This window comes from Pezoporus flaviventris, unplaced genomic scaffold, assembly GCF_033815535.1.
Source record: "Pezoporus flaviventris isolate CSIRO_AGI_PZ_B2104156 unplaced genomic scaffold, CSIRO_AGI_Pfla_v1 ptg000007l, whole genome shotgun sequence".
In the NCBI taxonomy this organism is placed as follows: Eukaryota; Metazoa; Chordata; class Aves; order Psittaciformes; family Psittacidae; genus Pezoporus; species Pezoporus flaviventris.
In genome coordinates, this window is record NW_026892555.1 from 37,050,110 (window position 1) to 37,068,146 (window position 18,037).

General features: G+C 39.5%; 1 protein-coding gene across 1 annotated transcript in view; it reads right to left on the minus strand.

The window, feature by feature from the left end:
- Positions 1–18,037, minus strand: part of CLVS1 (clavesin 1) — a 101,851-nt gene that overhangs the window by 64,718 nt on the left and 19,096 nt on the right. The window lies entirely within an intron of this gene.

Sequence of the window (18,037 nt, forward strand, 5' to 3'; positions counted from 1 at the left end):
TCAAGATACTCAGCTTTGCTGTGGATGAGGTGTGAGGGAGGGATAGGGATTTATTCTGGTAGAGTTCTCCTGAAAAGAGAGTCATTTTAGAGGTGTCACTAAAGAGCTCCTTCCCTGAAACTCACATCCTTCTGCTTGGTGTGATAAGTCCTGCACACTGGTGGATAAAATAAACCCTGAATGAAATAGTTTCAATTCTTCTGGCATTCCTTACAATAGATTCTAGCTAAGCTACTTCGTGAAAATATTTGTCTGTGGTGACATGAAACATTCAGGCTATCAGTTTAAATCCCTGCTCTTTTGGATATACTTTACCAATCTGCTTGTTTGTTTGTTTTCCTTCTTTTCTTTCTATAGGAAACAGGAAAATTTGAAAAGGAAATAAATCAGTGGCATATTAATATAAATGGTATGGTTACAACCAGGTTCCTTGGCTTCCTGCTTGAGTGAAGGGAATGATTCTGGGCTTTGCACTATAAATTTTAATTGTTGCCTTATTTCTGCAAACCAAATGAAATAGAAAAAATAGCTGCATCCGCTCAAAATAGGAACTCTTTATTAATTAGCAGCTCCCAGTAGGCTGGCTGAAAGGCTTCCCTCAGCTCTGGGAGAATAATTAGAAAGCCCTGAAGGAGGCCCTGGAGGAGATAGAAAGTGACAGTGAAGAAAATACTGAAATGCTTTACTTTCATGTGGAAGTCTGTACAGAGAAACCTGGGCCTCTTTCTACTTCTATCTCATGCATTTTACAAAAGCAAGAGTTGGACACTTAATGACTAATTCCATATTCACACCTGAGTAAGCTGAATCAGGCTGTCTCCTGATCTGTCCTTCTCACTAAGATGATTTACAAATAATAGAGTCTTTAAGAGAGGAGCAAGAAAAGAAAGCTTCAGAAAGTTCAGATTAACCTTGTCTAAAATGAGATTGTAACATATTGCTTTTGCAGTCTGCTTTATTTCTGCCTAATTCTCAAATTTTGATGATGCCTGAGCTCTATTACAGGGAAAGTTCGCACCATGTTCTCCCATTGAGATTTTAATTTAATCCTCTTCTGTTGTTTTCTTTAATTTGAAACAAGTCATTGAAGCCTTCAAGGGCAGTTTTTCAAATTCTGCCTGAGAGAAAAAACCTATGTGCAGTCAAAGCAAATTTCTCCACCATCAAGACCTCTTCCTGAACAGCAACAACACAGGAGAGATTTCTATTAGAAGTAAATGGTGAATCATAGACTCATAGAATAGTTAAGGTTGGAAGGGACCTCAAGATCATCAAGTTCCAACCCCACTGCCACGGGCAGGGACACCTCCCACTAAACCATGTCACCCAAGGCTCTGTCCGACCTGGCCTTGAGTGAAGTGTTTTCCTGTTCTTTCTCTTCTCTTTTCTCTCATCAGGTTTTGAGTGGAGTCTTTGTCTAAAGACACGGTCCTTTGAAAAAGCTGTTTCTGAACTGTGCCTTTCTGCAAAAGTTAGAAGCTCCTCTGAAGTGTAATTGCTGAAGCAACTTGCAACACACAGAGCTTAGAGATCTAACTTTTTTGCTGCTGGGTACCAGACTACCCCTCTCTCATTTGCAGTAACAGGACAAGGTTGACCTTTTCAAATCCTGTGAGGAAACTGTGCTAAACAGACAAGCTGAAAGTAATTTCCTTAGCAACATAAGGTGAGGGCATACTGATTGGATTGGCAAATTACATTTATGTTTAGTCTAAATTTATTTCAAAAAACTATGATATGGATATATTACCCATCACGCAGCTGGTGATGATTTTCAAACAGCAGCACCAGATTACTAGGATTTCAGTGACGGTAAAAGTGAATGCACCCCTAGACCTTATCTACTTAATATATCCTACAGGCTCTAACCCAGCATCCCTATTCAAGGGGGTCACCCTTCCACAAGAACTGCCCTAGAGAAGCTCCCAGTGGTTGTACAGTGGCTCCAAAAGTGTCATCACACACATGCCAGCCTTCTCTACCCTCTTAGTGACATCAACACACAATGATGTCATCATTCATGGATTGGCTTTCTGGCTAGATTGGGGAAGGTGGACTAATCCAGAGCTCAATTTAACTCCACAGCTGCAAACCCGAAAATGAACTGAACACTTGTTATTACTGAAGGCCACACTGTAATAAAGAAAACTTTCATCCTTCATTTGTGGGAAGAAGTTTTCTTAATAGACCATTCAAACTCATATTCATGATTCTGCTACCCCTGATACTTACAAAATGATTTCAAAGGGCTGTATAAAAACGGTGCATACAAGACACCTTCTGTAATATGCTTAAACTCTAAATCATAATGAAAGATTTTATTTGACTGAATGCAAAATCTTCTTAGACTCTATGCTGAGGAATTCCAGACTTTACTTGGGTGTCTACATAAATTGCCACTATATGAATCAATTACCCACCTGTACTTTCAGTAAAATTATTTGCCTGGGAGATATGGCACTCAGTTTTCTTAGTATGTAAATGATTTGGCTGTGCCCTGCCCAGAGTCCTCCCCAATCCCACAGGTATTTGCAGTTTTAAGACATGGTGTAGGAAATAATTCTAAGTGAACATAAAGACGTTTTTCAGATGAGGACAAGGAGACATGAAAGCAGCACACAGATCTTCCAGGTGGGCTGTTTGCAGGCATGCTGTTTTGTGAATGTAGGGTCTGGATAGAAATCAGAAAGAGTGCCACTTGAGCCTGAAGCCCTCTGCTCCCTAATCTTGAGGCTTTGAGACAAATCATTCAGCTGTGTGACTGATTTGCATCCAAATCATTTTCTATGTATGAACACAGAACCACTTTCTATTAGTCCATCTCTTTTGTTCCTTAGCTTAATATTCCCTTCCCTCCTCCAAACCCCTCTCCACCAGTTTAACCCTCTCTCACACAAAAAAATAGTGAAATAAATTACTATTACACAAAGGGAAATGTGTAGGGTGCTATAAGGATTCAGCATGGAGCCTACTGGAGTGAGCCACTAATGAGTTACAAAAGATTTGCACAAGCTCCAGAAAGACAAAAAGGAAGAAGGAGGGAGAGTGCCTATCTGCCTTGGCTGAATGGAAAGGTACCACAAAAGAGGCTCTTCAAATATCCTTTGGAAAATGGGAAGTTAGCCCAACAGAAGCTAGTGGTAGGGAACAATAATGTAAAACAAAAATGAAGATGGTTTAGCTGAGGGATTTGGTGGAGAGATTAGCCAAAGGCATAACACAAAAATAAATAAGAAGAAATTACTTAATTATAAGAGGCGTAAGCAGGCTGTGAGAGAATCAAAAGGCTCGGTGGAGTACCAGGGAGTAATGGGAACAATTAAAGGGGATAAAGACATTGCAGGGAAATTAAATGATCTATTTGCATGTCTCTGCCACCAGTCATTTTGAAGAGATACATGGATAATAAAGCTGAGGGACTGTTGGAAAATAAGGGGTCAAATAAGATATGCTGCAAAAAAAGCAATACATTTGGGAGAAAACATTAGTAAAGGCTTTTGACATTACTCTCTCTGAACAGTTTCATGCAGGCTTTGTTTTAGGCATGCTAGGGAAATTAATTGGATTATTCAGATGGTTAAGAGTATGAACATAGGGAAGTACTGGCAGCTGAAGCCATTAAGATAATTTGGCAGTAAGCAAAAACAGTCACTAGAAGTCCTGACTGTCCCACAAGACAGCAGGCTAACAAAGTCTGGACCAGTGTCATTACCCTGGCAGTTACAGACAACTCTGCTTAATATTCCTGAGTTAGTATGCGGTAAGAGTCTCTCTCCTATACTTACTTAAAAGGTGGCCAAATCTGAATAACATTCAGCAAGCTGCAAACATGGCAGAGATGCAAATCAGGTAAGAGACCACATCTCGCTTTGTTCCCTCTCCAGACAGTAAATCACCAATGAAGAGCTTTTAGTGGAGTCAGAGGTGGTACTGCCCTGCAAGGAGGATTCCCACTGGGAGAAAGCACATAAGAGGAAAAGGAAGGACTAGAAAAACATCTTCAGGTTGCCCAAATTATTTGAGCTAATCCAAGCTGAAGCAGCTAGCTGCACCTTGAATCCTGTGTTCAGTTCTGGGCTCCTCATTACAAGAAAGATATTGAGGTGCTGGAGCATGTCCAAAGAAGGGTAACAAGCGGGTGAAGGGTCTGGATTACAAGTATCATGAGGAACAGTTTATAGAACTGGGGTTGTTTACTCTGGAGAAGACGAGGATGGGGGTAGACTTTATAGGTCTCTGCAACTACCTGAGAGGAGGTTGTAGCAAGGTGGGTGTCAGTCTTTTCTCTCAAATAACAAGGGACAGGTCAATAGGAAATGGCCTCCAATTGCACCACAGAAAGTTTAGATTGGGTATTAGGAAAAATTTCTTTACTGAAAGGGTTATGAAACATTGGATCAAGCTGCCCAAGGAAGTGGTTTACTCACCACCACTGGAGGTACTTAAAACGTGTAGATGCAGCACTTACGAGACATGGTTTAGTGATGGCCTTGGCAGTGTTAAGTTTGCAGTTGGACTCTATGATCTTTTCCAACCTAAATGATCCTATGATTCTATGAAAGCCTTAGAAAAGGAGATGTGGAGAACACAGCAGATCAGCGCTGGTGGACGAGGGAGAGCCCAGGAAGGAATATATTTCATAGAATCATAGAGTCATAGAATAGTGTCGTCGTTTAAACCCAGTCAGCCATAAATCATGCAGTCACTCTCTCACCACCACCCCCCCCCCAACACACACCCCTCTTCTTGCCCTCCCCCTGCTCATGGAGGGATAGGGAGGAGAATCAAAAGAATGCAACTCCCACGGGTTGAGATAAGAACAGTTTAGTAACTAAGGTATAACACAGATCACTACTGCTACCACCAATGACAACAATGATAAAGGAAATAACAAGGGAAGAGAATACAACACCTCAGCACCAGATGACCGATAACTCACCCCACCCCGCCCGACCGAGCACCGGGTGATACCTTGTCCAACCCTGCAGTGCCCTAACCCTTCCAGGTAACTCCCAGTTACATCCTGGGCATGACATGCTGTGGTATGGAATACCTCTTTGGTTAGTTTGGGTCAGGTATCCTGTCTTTGCTTTCTCCCGGCTTTCCCTCCTCCCTGGCAGAGCATGAGACTCAGAAAGCCCTTGGTCAGACTAAAACATTTGAGCAGTAACTAAAAGCATCGGTGCTATCAGCGCCATTCCCAGGCCAAAAGTCAAAAACACAGCACTGCACCAGCTACCAAGGAGAAAAAATGACTGCTACTGCTGAACCCAGAACAAATAGTTAGGGTTGTAAAGGACCTTAAGATCATCTAGGTCCACCAGCCTGGCTTTGAACACTGTCAGGGATGGACTATTTACCACTTCTTTGGGCAATCTGTTCCAGTGCCTCACTACCCTCACAATATAGAACCTGCTCCCACACAAAGACAAGGTACACCGTTCATGGAAAAGCCCTTGGAATCCAGTCATTATTGGGTTTTGATCTGTTGTTCATATGAAGTAATTTATTTCAGTAGATTAAATTCTTCTTTCTACTCATCAAATATTGATAAGAAAACCCCAACATCTATTCATGTGTTCTTTGAAAATATCTGTTTTTTTTTAATACATGTATTTATTTTAGAAATATAAAACTCACTCAGCTGGAAAAAACACTGGAAATTACTGACATACAGTCCTTGAGGATGCATGTCTCAGAGGAGCTCACAGCTGACTCATGCATTGAAAAGGGCTTGTTTGTCTCATCTGTGTGAGGTCTGAATAGTGCATATGTGCACAGAAATTAGCAGGGTTTTTCTGCGATTCACAGAGAAAATGGGTTTCATTCACAGCAAATGTTCACAGCAAGTATTTTGACCAGGCATAGGTAACTTCCTTCATAGAACAATCCAAAGCCATTTAAACTTGTTAGTTGCAAAAATATGAACAATTCACTAGCAGGAAAAATGGAGGAATTCTTACACAACACTATGAGATGTTTTTGTCTTATTTTGTAGGGTACCAACCTCTTGTTTGTCACGGCCAAGTTAAGTTACAGAATTTTCTATTTCTTTGTAGAACCAGAATATATGCACATAAAACTCCTACTGAGTAAAGCACAGGTTGCATTAAGTTAATGTCATAGCTCCAAATTATTCTTCTGTCACATCCAGTGTAGCTATCTTTGGTTGTTCCAGTATGTCAGCTTCAGACAGGCATCTCTCCTGTTTTGTAATGAAAAGATAACAAGTTTTTTCCCCACAGCATCTGTGTAAGTCTATAAATAAAATTCCCAAGTAACTTTACATCCAGGATAACAGACTGGATAGATAAGTGTACTGATTTTTTATTTCTGAAGTGCTCAGTGCAACAATGCGCTAGATACAAAGAATAGCATTGACCAAGCTGAGACCTGAACTGTGTTTAACAACATTAGAAAGCTACTGCTTAGCTTATAACTGAACAGAGGCCAGTCACCCACAGATATCTGTCTGGCCTTGAATTCCTGCTTGGAGTGAGCTGGAAGCCTCTGCCATTGCCAGTGAAGGGGAAATGTGCCACAGAATCGGTTTATTCTTTTATCATGCAAAAATTGCCTCTCAGTGTCTTTCCTAAAGATATAAAATTATTCATATTGTTATATTTCTGTGGAAGTTCTTCTATATACAAGTATTATGAGGTTTTTTGCTGTCACTTTCCACTTCAGTTGAACTCCATAGCAACCAATAGCCCCTGAATTGCATGCTCTGCATTCAAGTCTGCATTACGAATCTCCTCCTACATACACTCATTCATATTGTGGGCATCCTTGCCAAATGGATACCTTGTTCCTGATGTTAATGTGACTGTGCAAGGACCCTTTCTTATGTGGAATCTGGCTGAAAAAAGGGGACCTTCACAGCCCCTGTGCTTGCTGCTGGAGAGTGCAGGTGGCTGGGGCTCTTAAAACCCATGATAGGACCAGCTTCCACCAGAGAACTATGAAGGGGATGGGGAGGTGACACCTGCTCTTCCCTTCGCCTCAGCCCAGGGAGGTGTCACCCCGTCTAGCAAGGAATCAGACCAAGATAAAGCACTCCTGAGAGTTTCAAAAATCCCTACATGAGCTCTCCAGGGACTTGATCCCAAATGAAGCAGGCAAACGATTGCAAACTATCACAGCACAGACTGCTCCTAAGGGGTCCACACGGGTACAGTAGTGCTGCCCAACCATCAGGCTTACGGCTTGGCTGGGCTCCAGCATGAGTGCTCAGTGCTGTGCAGGGTGAAGCCTCTCAAGAGCAGTGTGCAGCTCTACTTTGTAGCCTGCTGCTGAAAGGAAAGGCCGGAGATGAATCTCAGGTGCAACACAACTGCTCCTCCAGCCGTGGATTTGTTTTATTCCTTCAAGAGTTAAGTATTTCTGAGCTACACACCGGTGATTTTCTTGCCTTTTTTGCTCCTAGAACAAAGTCATGCTTGCAAACTGCAGATTTCTCTGTTGAGAAGGAATAAGTGACAATCATAGGCAGTGTTTTATAATACCGTGGAAATTATCAAAAGCCCTATGCTACAACCCCTAAATGCAATCAATAAATCAGTTCTACAGCAGAGCCAGTGGAATAATTTGCCTGGATAGTCCCAAATGCAATGTCCCCTGAGAGAAGCATGGGAAAGGTGAGCAGAGAATGCATTCCAGGATGAGCACAGTTAGCGAGTCTGTGGTAGTTTCAAGTTAGTGGTCTCCACTGTTAGCTGGAGACATGTGGGAGCAGATTGATAGTCACAGTTCAAGACACTGTTAGGTAGTTTTTATGCTCCTATTGAGATCTTACTGATGTTATGACACTGTCCCCTGAAAGCACATCTGCAGTAATAATGAAAAAAATGAATGCTGGTACAGGAATTGCTTATGGTTAGAAGCATTAGGATTGATGACTTCTGTTGTTTTACTTTATTCTGTTTGTTTGCATAGCCTTATTCTCTTCTGGCACTGAAATCCATCCTTGCATCATACTCAGCTATTTGCTCTATTTCTTGCACCATTGAGTTCCACAAGTTAATTTTTCATTACTGAAAGGGAAAGGATATTCTTTTGAACATTATGAAGCTACTGTTTAATCACAGAAAGCAATTACACAGCTGCTTTGTTCTGTTATTAGAAGGTACAAATGGCACCACCGATTCGGTCCCCCTGTTATCATGTTTCTCTGTGTTATTCCACTATATCTCCTTTAGCTATAAATCTATGGCATCTTCAGCACCTTTCCATCTGAACTAACCTGGGACTTTTTGTCTCCTTCTGATGTGATTACCTTCCTTGTTCATAATGTTAATGAATTCCTTGCATTGCCCTTTTTCTTTTTTTTTTTTTTGACAATTATTTTTTACATCCCCTTCTTTTTGAGATAATACAATGTAAAATTAATTCAATATTCAAAGTGAGTTTGGAATACCAACATACACGAAAGAATGTGTTATCTTTTCCTATTTGTTCTCCATCTCCTTAATGCAGCCTAACATCTAATTAACTTTTCTGTCCACCTCTGCACAATAAGTGCGCTTCTTAATTGTGCTGTCTATACTGACATGATGTTTTTCTTAAAAGGTTAAAAGTAGTTGAAAACCCAGAAGAAACTGCATAGAGTTAAGAGAGGATCTGCATACTAGATTTGGCAACATATTAAAATCCAACTTGTTCTTGCACTGCACTTGGACTTCTTTGCATATTAAATGTTGATTTTATAGGTCATTCTAGAGTTCTCCACAACTTCTGCTAATCTTCACTAACTTACACAACTTTCCGTTTACTTTTTGTCACATCACCACCCAAAGAATATTACTGCTGGATATTATGTTAACATAATTTTGCCACTTACAAATCCTACTTTATGCCTGAAGTATCAGTGCCGTTTTTATGTGCAGGGCAAGAATTCACCTGCATATTTATTAACTTTTCTGAAAAGAGTTTAAAACAAACTTCACAGGAAGATTTTTTATTAGCTAACAAGACAGAATACTTAAGCCTTTTATTTCTGCAATGCTAAAAAAGTCATCTAATTGTCCTTTTGACACCAGTCATTCTTACAGCAAACCTTGCTGATGACTTGATGAAATAGTAAAGTTAATATCAAATAATAGCTTACCAATGCATATATTCTGAGAGCACTGAGTTCAGAACTACAAAAATCATATAATTGCTTGTGGCTATTCAGATGGCACCTGTTTATTCACACAGCACTTATCAATCCAGAAAGATTTGAAAAATGTAGCAGAATGCCTGGAATTTCATTCAGAAACCCACTTTTCTCTATCTCCATTGGAAAGTTTGACTATTCAGCTAATAAAAAGACTCCTTCTGTGCACTTGAAGTTACAGTAATGAACTTTCAGTTGGTAATCCTAAACTGACAATGAACCCAAAAGGTACTGTGTAAAGTCACCTCTTTCCTTCTAGTACCTAGTGTGAAACCTCTATGAACCTCTAAGGTCAGAGGAGAAATCTGGTCCATCTGAAGCTCAGATTTTCAAAGCCAGTGTAAAATTGGTGTGCTTGAAAGTTTAAAGTTAAAACATGCCTGTGAAAGCATTTCATATTTTGCAAGAAATTTTACTGATCGGTCCATTTTTCTTGTGTTTGGAACTGTGGGAGGTACATTTGATTCTACAGGATGAAAAAACAGTCAGAAAAATTCATAGGAAAACTGGAAAACTAAGTGAGTCTAGGCTGTCAGCAAGAGGTTGCATCAGGCTCAAGAAATAATGATTTATGCAGTAGAAAGAGCAGATCTGAGCTGATTATGGTGAAAAACCACTGTAAACTGAGACTTAGTTACGGGTAGTGAGCTGGACATGAAATTTCAGGCACTGTGCATGATGGTGACAGTTGTGCACTCTTATTTCCCTAACAAAAGCTGAATATGAAGAAGAAAAAGAAAAATACAATATTTCAGTGGACTTTAAGTCAGCGTGACATCATCCTCGGCCTGTGTGAAATGCATGCACACACAGACTGCTGCAGACCTCTCAGCAGTAGCATGTCTAGAAATGGTTCACACAAAGATGTCGGAAAACGGCCTGTGCATCTTCATCAGCAAAATCATCCCGTGGCAATAATGTGTGTCTCCACATACAGATTTATAAAGTAATTTTGTTATCACCACAAGGTATAATGGAGAACCAGAGAAACCAAGTTTTGTCTCTCAGGAGGAATAGAAGAGAAAAACAGGGCAAGTATAGGTAGTCAGCAACAATGCCACAGTGAAAACAAAGGAATAATTTGCAAAGAAAGCAATCAATCAGGAACATCACAGTCTCTAAACTTACAACATTTCTCCAGTTAAAATATCATTTTAACTATCATAATATAAAGTATGAAGTAAAAATGATGTCTTTAAAAAGGTTGGAGAAGCTCAGTGGTCCCTATGCCTGTTTGGTGGAGAGCATAATAGGGCTTTGCTAGAACAAGAAGAACAGACCGATGAAGCCATGTTGAATGTCATCACCAAAGGCAAATAATCAAAGCTGAATCTCTTTAGAGATATTGGGTAAGAGATTATCAAGACATGAGAAGAAGTGGCAAATAAAAGAAATGCAAGTGCACCTTATCAAATATCTAAAATGGCTATTAAATCAGGCAAATAAGCATATACCTGTGCTTATGCTTGTACTTAAATCCAGACATTGAAAATAGCAGACATTAAAAAGGTGTACAAAAGTGATGTCAATCTCAAAAAGGGTTATAAATTATTTTAGTTGTAGCCCTTCAAGGTAAATAAAGAACAGACATATTCTAATCATTTCTTATAAGCAAATGAAAAGATCTGTCAAACATTACATATCAAAGAGATTTCCCACTCAAACAACAGGCAACCTTGATATAGCTGGTAAAATGGAGGAACTTGGTATTATTGGTGTAGAAACGATCACTGGGGAATTCCAAATAGGTGTTACGAAGATTCATACGGCAGCAGCCTAGCTAAAATTAACTGCATATCTCTTCAGAAACAAGAATGAAGAAAATTTGCTGTAATGATTCAACTGAGCACAGGAGAAGAACCAGAAAATAAAGTGAACCTGTGTGGATTTATGAAATAGGCTGTTAAATGTGTATTGGATCATGGTGCTGCCAGCCACAAAGAAACTTCTTTGCAGTTGTGCTGAAAAGGATATGCAGTACCATGAAGCTCAATGAAAATGAGTAGTTTTACACCCTAGCCACTTTTAAGTGCATTGTGTTTCATGCAACTTCATTGAAGGAAGTGAAGGTATGAATAGCAACGACCATTCCCCCTAAGAAAACAGATTTTGTTTGTTCCCAGAAATCATACTGAAGGTGTAAAAGAGGCAAATCTGTTGAAAACCCCAGAGTTTACAGAATCTTTAATGGGATAAAACCATAATGCAACCAAAGCAACAATGAGGAGTCTGGTCAAATGTCACCAATGGCATTAGAAAAAGGTATATCTCCTTACTCACATTGTTCAGGCTTCTCTCAGACCTCACTGGGTATTGGACCTCCCATGTGGAAAACAGATGACAGCAGTTTCTTTGGGACATCTGGATTCCACAGACACATGACTCTCTAGTATGTCAGTCAACAAACGACTGCTAAAGAATGAATTTTATAAGTAGCTAGTAGAAAACAGAAGTTATGGAAGACACCATGAGTCTGAATCATACTACATTTTAGTAGAAACCTTAGGAATTTAATTCTATAGGCATTATGAATGATAACTGCTTCTGTAATGACTCCAGTGAGTGAGGTAATTGCTCCCTTTGAAGGGCAATTGGTGAATACAGAAATCAAGTGTCATCAGCATTATATTATGTAGCATTACTAGCTTTTTACTAAGTGTATTTTTGTGTGGATGACAGCAATGGAGCAAAAGAGGTCTGCCTAAAGGAAGACAAAACTCTTTTTCTGTGTATTTTACTAACACTTATGCAGAATAGGCTGGGTAAGGAGAATAAAAATTGCTTAGATCCAGAGAATTTCCTTGGATGTATGGGGTTTCTTTGACAAAATAGTTCTTTGGAATGGTTTTTTTCTTCTCTTATTTGTTTTCATTTTTCCCTTGAAGCTGCAAAATATGGTTTTCTGAGAAAATTGCAGGACAAAAGGAAAAGAGGTGACCTTGGAAGGAGTCCCCTGAAATTCTTCCAAAGAGCAACCTGAACAAATTAATGTGAATGGCCCAGCCCACTTACAAATACAAGTGTGTTTAGACTGCCTTTCTCAAAGCAGATAAAGCAATCATGGAACAAAAATATTAAAATGCAGGCTGAAAATTGAAAATTAGAAACTACCAGGGTTACAGTTGTCCTCAAAATGCCCCCTGTGCAGGATCAGTGGACAAAATACGCTTTAATAGATTTGTAAAGTATGATTTCAGATATCATGATCACAAAGGGAAAAGGGAAAGCATATTTTAAAACTCCAGACTGATTCTTCATAATTTGTGAGTACTTCTATTTCTGTGAATGCAGTAGCATGGTACATAATTTCCTCAGAAAAGAAAAGAAAAGAAAAGAAAAGAAAAGAAAAGAAAAGAGAAGAGAAAGAAAAGAAAAGAGAAGAGAAAGAAAAGAAAAGAGAAAAGAAAAGAAAGGAAAAGAAAAAAAGAAAAAAAGAAAGAAAAGAAAAAAGAAAAGAAAAGAAAAGAAAAGAAAAAAAAGAAAAGAAAAGAAAAGAAAAGAAAAGAAAAGAAAAGAAAAGAAAAGAAAAGAAAAGAAAAGAAAAGAAAAGAAAAGAAAAGAAAAGAAAAGAAAAGAAAAGAAAAGAAAAGAAAAGAAAAAAAAAGAAAAGAATAGGCAATCTACCGGAAACATTTAATCAATGCTTTACTTCTATTTTATTGTCAGGTTTTGAAACCTTGAGTCTCTGAAGCAAACACTGCCATTTAACCAAGATTGCTGATTCCATGACCTAACAGCATGAAGGCTTTTTCCTGGATGGGATGAAGTTGAAATCCCAGATGGGCAGAAATAGAATTGTATTGAATACATGTCATGGAGAAAGGAAGTCCAGCATGGTATCCCTTATTCCCCTGAAGCCAGTGCAATTTTTTGGTATGTGCCAGCAATTCCCATTAGGGTGCAGATTAGTATTGAGGGTGCAGTGTGGTCCTTGCCTTGGAGTAGTAATGCTATGTTATTATTTTGGCAGACTATCGAATTTTCTCAGGAATTGCCAACGAAAAACAATTTAAGTGGCTTAGAAACCATTAAAAATCAGTTGAGCTGAAAACAGAATTTCATGTGAATTGCAATGTTAGGGATACTGAAATAAAAGTTTCATTAATTTCTTATTACAGAAGTTATCAGCAACCTCCCAAATCAATCTAACCTCTGTACAATAGAGCATACTTCTATGGCTGGATGTTTCTTCTCTGCTTTCTGGAAACCACTGTTTCAGGGTTTGCTGTTTCTGTGGCAAGGGCTGTACAGGCTTCTAAACAACTGGAAACTGTGCAATGATAATGTAATGATTTATACTTTTCTATCCCTTTATATTGCTTTTTATTGTAAAGCTAATGTAATTTTTAAAGTCTTTTTTTCATACTCCTAATAAGAATTCTTACATACTACAGAGAATTACTGAATAAACTTGATTAATTGAACTACTTTTTCAATTATAAATAATTGCTCATGGAGTGACATATGTAACAATTTAGTACAGAAAATAATAGACAAATTTTTAGTGCTTTTGAACTCAATACACAATAGCATCCTGCCAGACCCCATGTTAGTATTGTAGGAGGCAGCTCTGGAACCAGATAGTTGGAGCAAGCAGGATCTTTACTCCAAACACAAGCAGTAAAGACCACTGAAATAAAGATTCAGATAGTAGGGAAACCCTGTTTTGTCAAATGTCAAAGGAAAAAGAGGCCAAAAGAGGATCAGCAGACATTGCAAGTCTAGTAACAAGGCCTTGAGAAAAGTGCCAGAAGGAAAACTTCAATATTTAAGGAAAATGGGGAAGCCTAAAACAAATAAGTCACTCCTTGTTATTTACATCCTCTTTGTTTTCTGTAAAAAAGTTGCATGCAGTGATTGGTACAAGCTTGTTTACAAAGAAACACAAAAGTCACAATTAATTTTCCTTGAGATCTAATTGGTTTTATGGTCAAAAAGTAAGGGAAGACACAGTGTTTGTAAGAATTAATATATAAAAGCTACAATTTGGTATCAAGGGATGACTTGTTAAAATTGCAGGGTTAACACTACATCAGGTGTCCTTTTTTGTCTGTTTTTATCTCACAGTTTAGACTGTGTTGAAAGCACAACCTTACATTTGTTAAAACAGCAGAATTCATGTGCTTAAAAACAATACTAGTACATCTTTTCATTCAATGCTTTGACTTCACAAGTACGTTACTAAGAAGGCCTTATGTCAGTATCAGAGAAAAACCACAAGAGATCAAGTCTTTGCAAAATGAATCCCAATATGCTGCAGTTAGTTTCACTCCACAAAAATGCAAAAAAAGCAGAGAGATGCCTGTCTCTTTTTTCTCCCTGATGTGGCAGAACTCTCCAACACTCCATTCCATTGCATTCAGTTGACTTAACTTAGGTTATTGTTTTGCAATTTTATTATCTATCAACAGTCCTCAACAGTCAAGTAAATGCACTGGATTTATTTCTGCACAATAAGTATTTTAAACCATAAGGTACATAGCAAATGTCTAATGTGAAACATTTAAATATTCTCATTGCTGCATTTTGTCCCCATAGTTGAATTTGCTGGGGTTGCTCGCATATATGCATTGCTGCTTCAGATTTCATGAAAGAAACTTTTCTTTGTCTTCTTGCTCTTTGGAAACGAGTGAAGCCTTTTACATACATGCTTTTGAAAGAATAAGATAAGGAGGCTCTCTGGCTTCAGCCATGCAATCTTCTAACTCATAGTTTCATGCAAGTCAGAAAAGACTTTTAGTTCACCTATTCTGACCTAGTCATGTGCACTACTTTTACTAAAGGCCCCACAACATGACTGTAGGCATGAATTCCGTCATTTTTCATTCCAGAAGCAGGAAACTGCATGACAGAGTACAGCACTGGCACAGTGGGACCTTGTGTGAGCAGGACATAGATGAACATATTCCTTCCCTCTTCAGTGTCTGCGGCACTTCATTCCTGTACCCTGCCACTACCCTGGTCCCAGCCAGAGCCTCTCCTCAGATGACACAGCTAATTAAGGTGCAGTGCTATAAATCACACCTGCTTCTCAATGATGGGCACTTCTTCCAGCATAACTATTTCCATTTTCATACTTTGTTTCACTTTCCAGTGTATTCACTGGAAAGAAGTGCCCTTCTTAACTGCTCAGCACCACCATCCTGGCAAACAGTTGTTTTCTTAACATACCATTAGTATAGTATCACTTCTTATCTTTCTGAGTACCTCAGGGTAACAAAATAACCAGTTTTTAATTGAAGATGCATTTGTAGACACTTACCTTTGGCCTTTGGGAGAGCAGCCCTGCAGAGAAGGACTTGGGGGTGTTGGCTGATGAGAAAATGAACATGAGCTGGCAGTGTGAGCTTGCAGCCCAGAAAGCCAACCGTATCCTGGGCTGCATCAAAAGGAGCATGACCAGCAGGTCAAAGGAGGTGATCCTGCCCCTCTGCTCTGCTCTCGTGAGACCTCACTTGGAGTATTGTGTGCAGTTCTGGTGTCCTCAACATAAAAAGGACATGGAAGTGTTGGAACAAGTCCAGAGAAGGGCCACGAGGATGATCAGGGGACTGGAGAACCTCCTGTATGAAGATAGGCTGAGAAAGTTGGGGCTGTTCAGCCTGGAGAAGAGAAGGCTGTGTGGAGACCTCATAGCAGCCTTCCGGTATCTGAAGGGGGCCTATAGGGATGCTGGGGAGGGACTCTTCATTAGGGACTGTAGTGATAGGACAACAGATAACGGGTTCAAACTTTTTCTACTGTGAGGGTGGTGAGGCACTGGAATGGGTTGCCCAGGGAAGTTGCGTATGCTCCATCCCTGGCTGTGTTCAAGGCCAGGCTGGACAGAGCCTTAGGTGACACGGTTTAGTGTGAGGTGTCTTTGCCCATGGCAGAGGCTTGGAACTAGATGATCTTAAGGTCCTTTCCAACCCTGACTCTTCTATGATTCTTTGGGGGAGAAAAAAGTAGGCAAAAGGGTTTGTCCTGATTAGCCTCATGCAAGAGCTGGACCAGGACTGCAGTGTCTCTGTGGGTCAGTGGAAGCCAGTTCAGTTTCCTTCTGCTTTATTTTTTCATCCTAGTGTGTTAGGACCCAGTTTAGAGCTGATAGCAAAAATTGTAAAAATTCACATGGAAAATTCATATGGAAGATTGGCTGCTGGTGAGCACAATTGGCTAGTGCAAATGCAATATCCACTTAGATACATCATGCAGTAAATATCAGCCACTTCAACAATCATGGTCTGGATTGACTGAGTAAAAGCTTTGATGCAGCTGCATTTTATATCTATGCATTTTATTATGTTTGACATTTGCCTGTACATTACCTCTCTGCATTAGATGTTAATATAACCTTTGCTACTTGCTGTCTTTCCCTGACTTTAATGAAGTTGAATGAGATAGCACAGTAAACCTCTTAAAGTTCAAACCCGCTCTACTAAGGCAGTATTTTTGGCTTGGTAGGTTCACTAGTATTCAAGATCAGCATTTAATATCCTGGAGACTACATGCTCAGTCAGCTGTGCCAGTACCATACCCTCGTGTATTTCAGAGCTAAGATGAAAGTGCCTTTACACTAATTAAATTTCCTTGGACATAAGGATGTGGCTGTTGATCGGCAGGGCCAGCAAGAGCTCTGAGGGCCTTCCTTGTGCTATTCTTCTTGACAGCAGCCAACAGGACAGTCTATGTGGCTCTTGCATCAACTAGAGCATTCCCTCCATGAACACTATGCCTGTACTGTGACATTTCACAGCCAATCTCAGTACTTCACAAGCTCCCTCCCATGGGAAAACTCTGAAAACGTCTGAAAATAAGACAAACACAACCATTCTCGCTGCATCTGTATACTCCTGACAGGGTATTTGCTCACCAATACTTTCCTCAATTCTCAGAACTTCTTTTACTGAAGTCAGGGCAGAAAGTCACCTTTGGAGGACTATTTCCAAATGGGCTACATCTGGTGTCTCACAAGGCTCCTTGGCTTTTAACATGGAGTCTACATCTGATATGCCTTTGTGAAATAAACCCCCAAACGATCCTGGATTACTTTTAGATGAATCATAGAAAATGTTCTCAGAAAGAAAGTGAATATACATCAACCTGCACATACATTTTAGCAGAGAATAATAATAATAATATGCTGGAAAAAGGAAAGGCATTCAGCGCCAGCTAAGGCATACACAAACTGTCATTTTCCCTAGACTTGCAAAGCTCTATTATTCAAACAGAATTGGAAGCTTTATCAGAGTGAAACTGAGTTTAAATCGCAGAAGCCAGCTAGAAGTGGCTTACATGTAAATGGGAACCTAAGAAACAGAAAGATTTCCTACCATCCCTCCCTAGGTCAGTTTATTCCTCCTTTTTTATCTTAGTTTTCAAATGAATATTGCTGTGCATTTGGAAGCAGGATTTTTCAGCAGTCTCTCTTTCAATATAAAACACATTTCTTCTTTTGTACTTACACAACAGATGGGTAGGATTATCCCTGGGAAAACAAGGCAATGCATTCTTATTCAGAAACCTCTCAAAGCGAGAACAGCTTAGTGGATCACAGGTCCAAGATAATAGCGGATGGTGGAGATGCCTTAGATAAGGTCATCACACTCTGGAGTCAAGTTTCCTTGGCAGAAATACCTATACAAAATAAATTTTGTGTGCTAACACATACTCCAGCACTCCATAGGGGTATAGGACCATATATACTCAGTAGATTGATCTGTGCATATTTAATATACATGACTGGCATATCTTGGATTTGCTGTGAAAGGAAACCAGAAGGAAGGAAAGAGTGAAAGATTTAGCACTGATGTGGGGAGTGCAAGCTGCTGATCACACCATAGCAATGGCCTCGTGCTTGTTACCGCCTTTGTTACTTCATTCGTATCTGAATATACA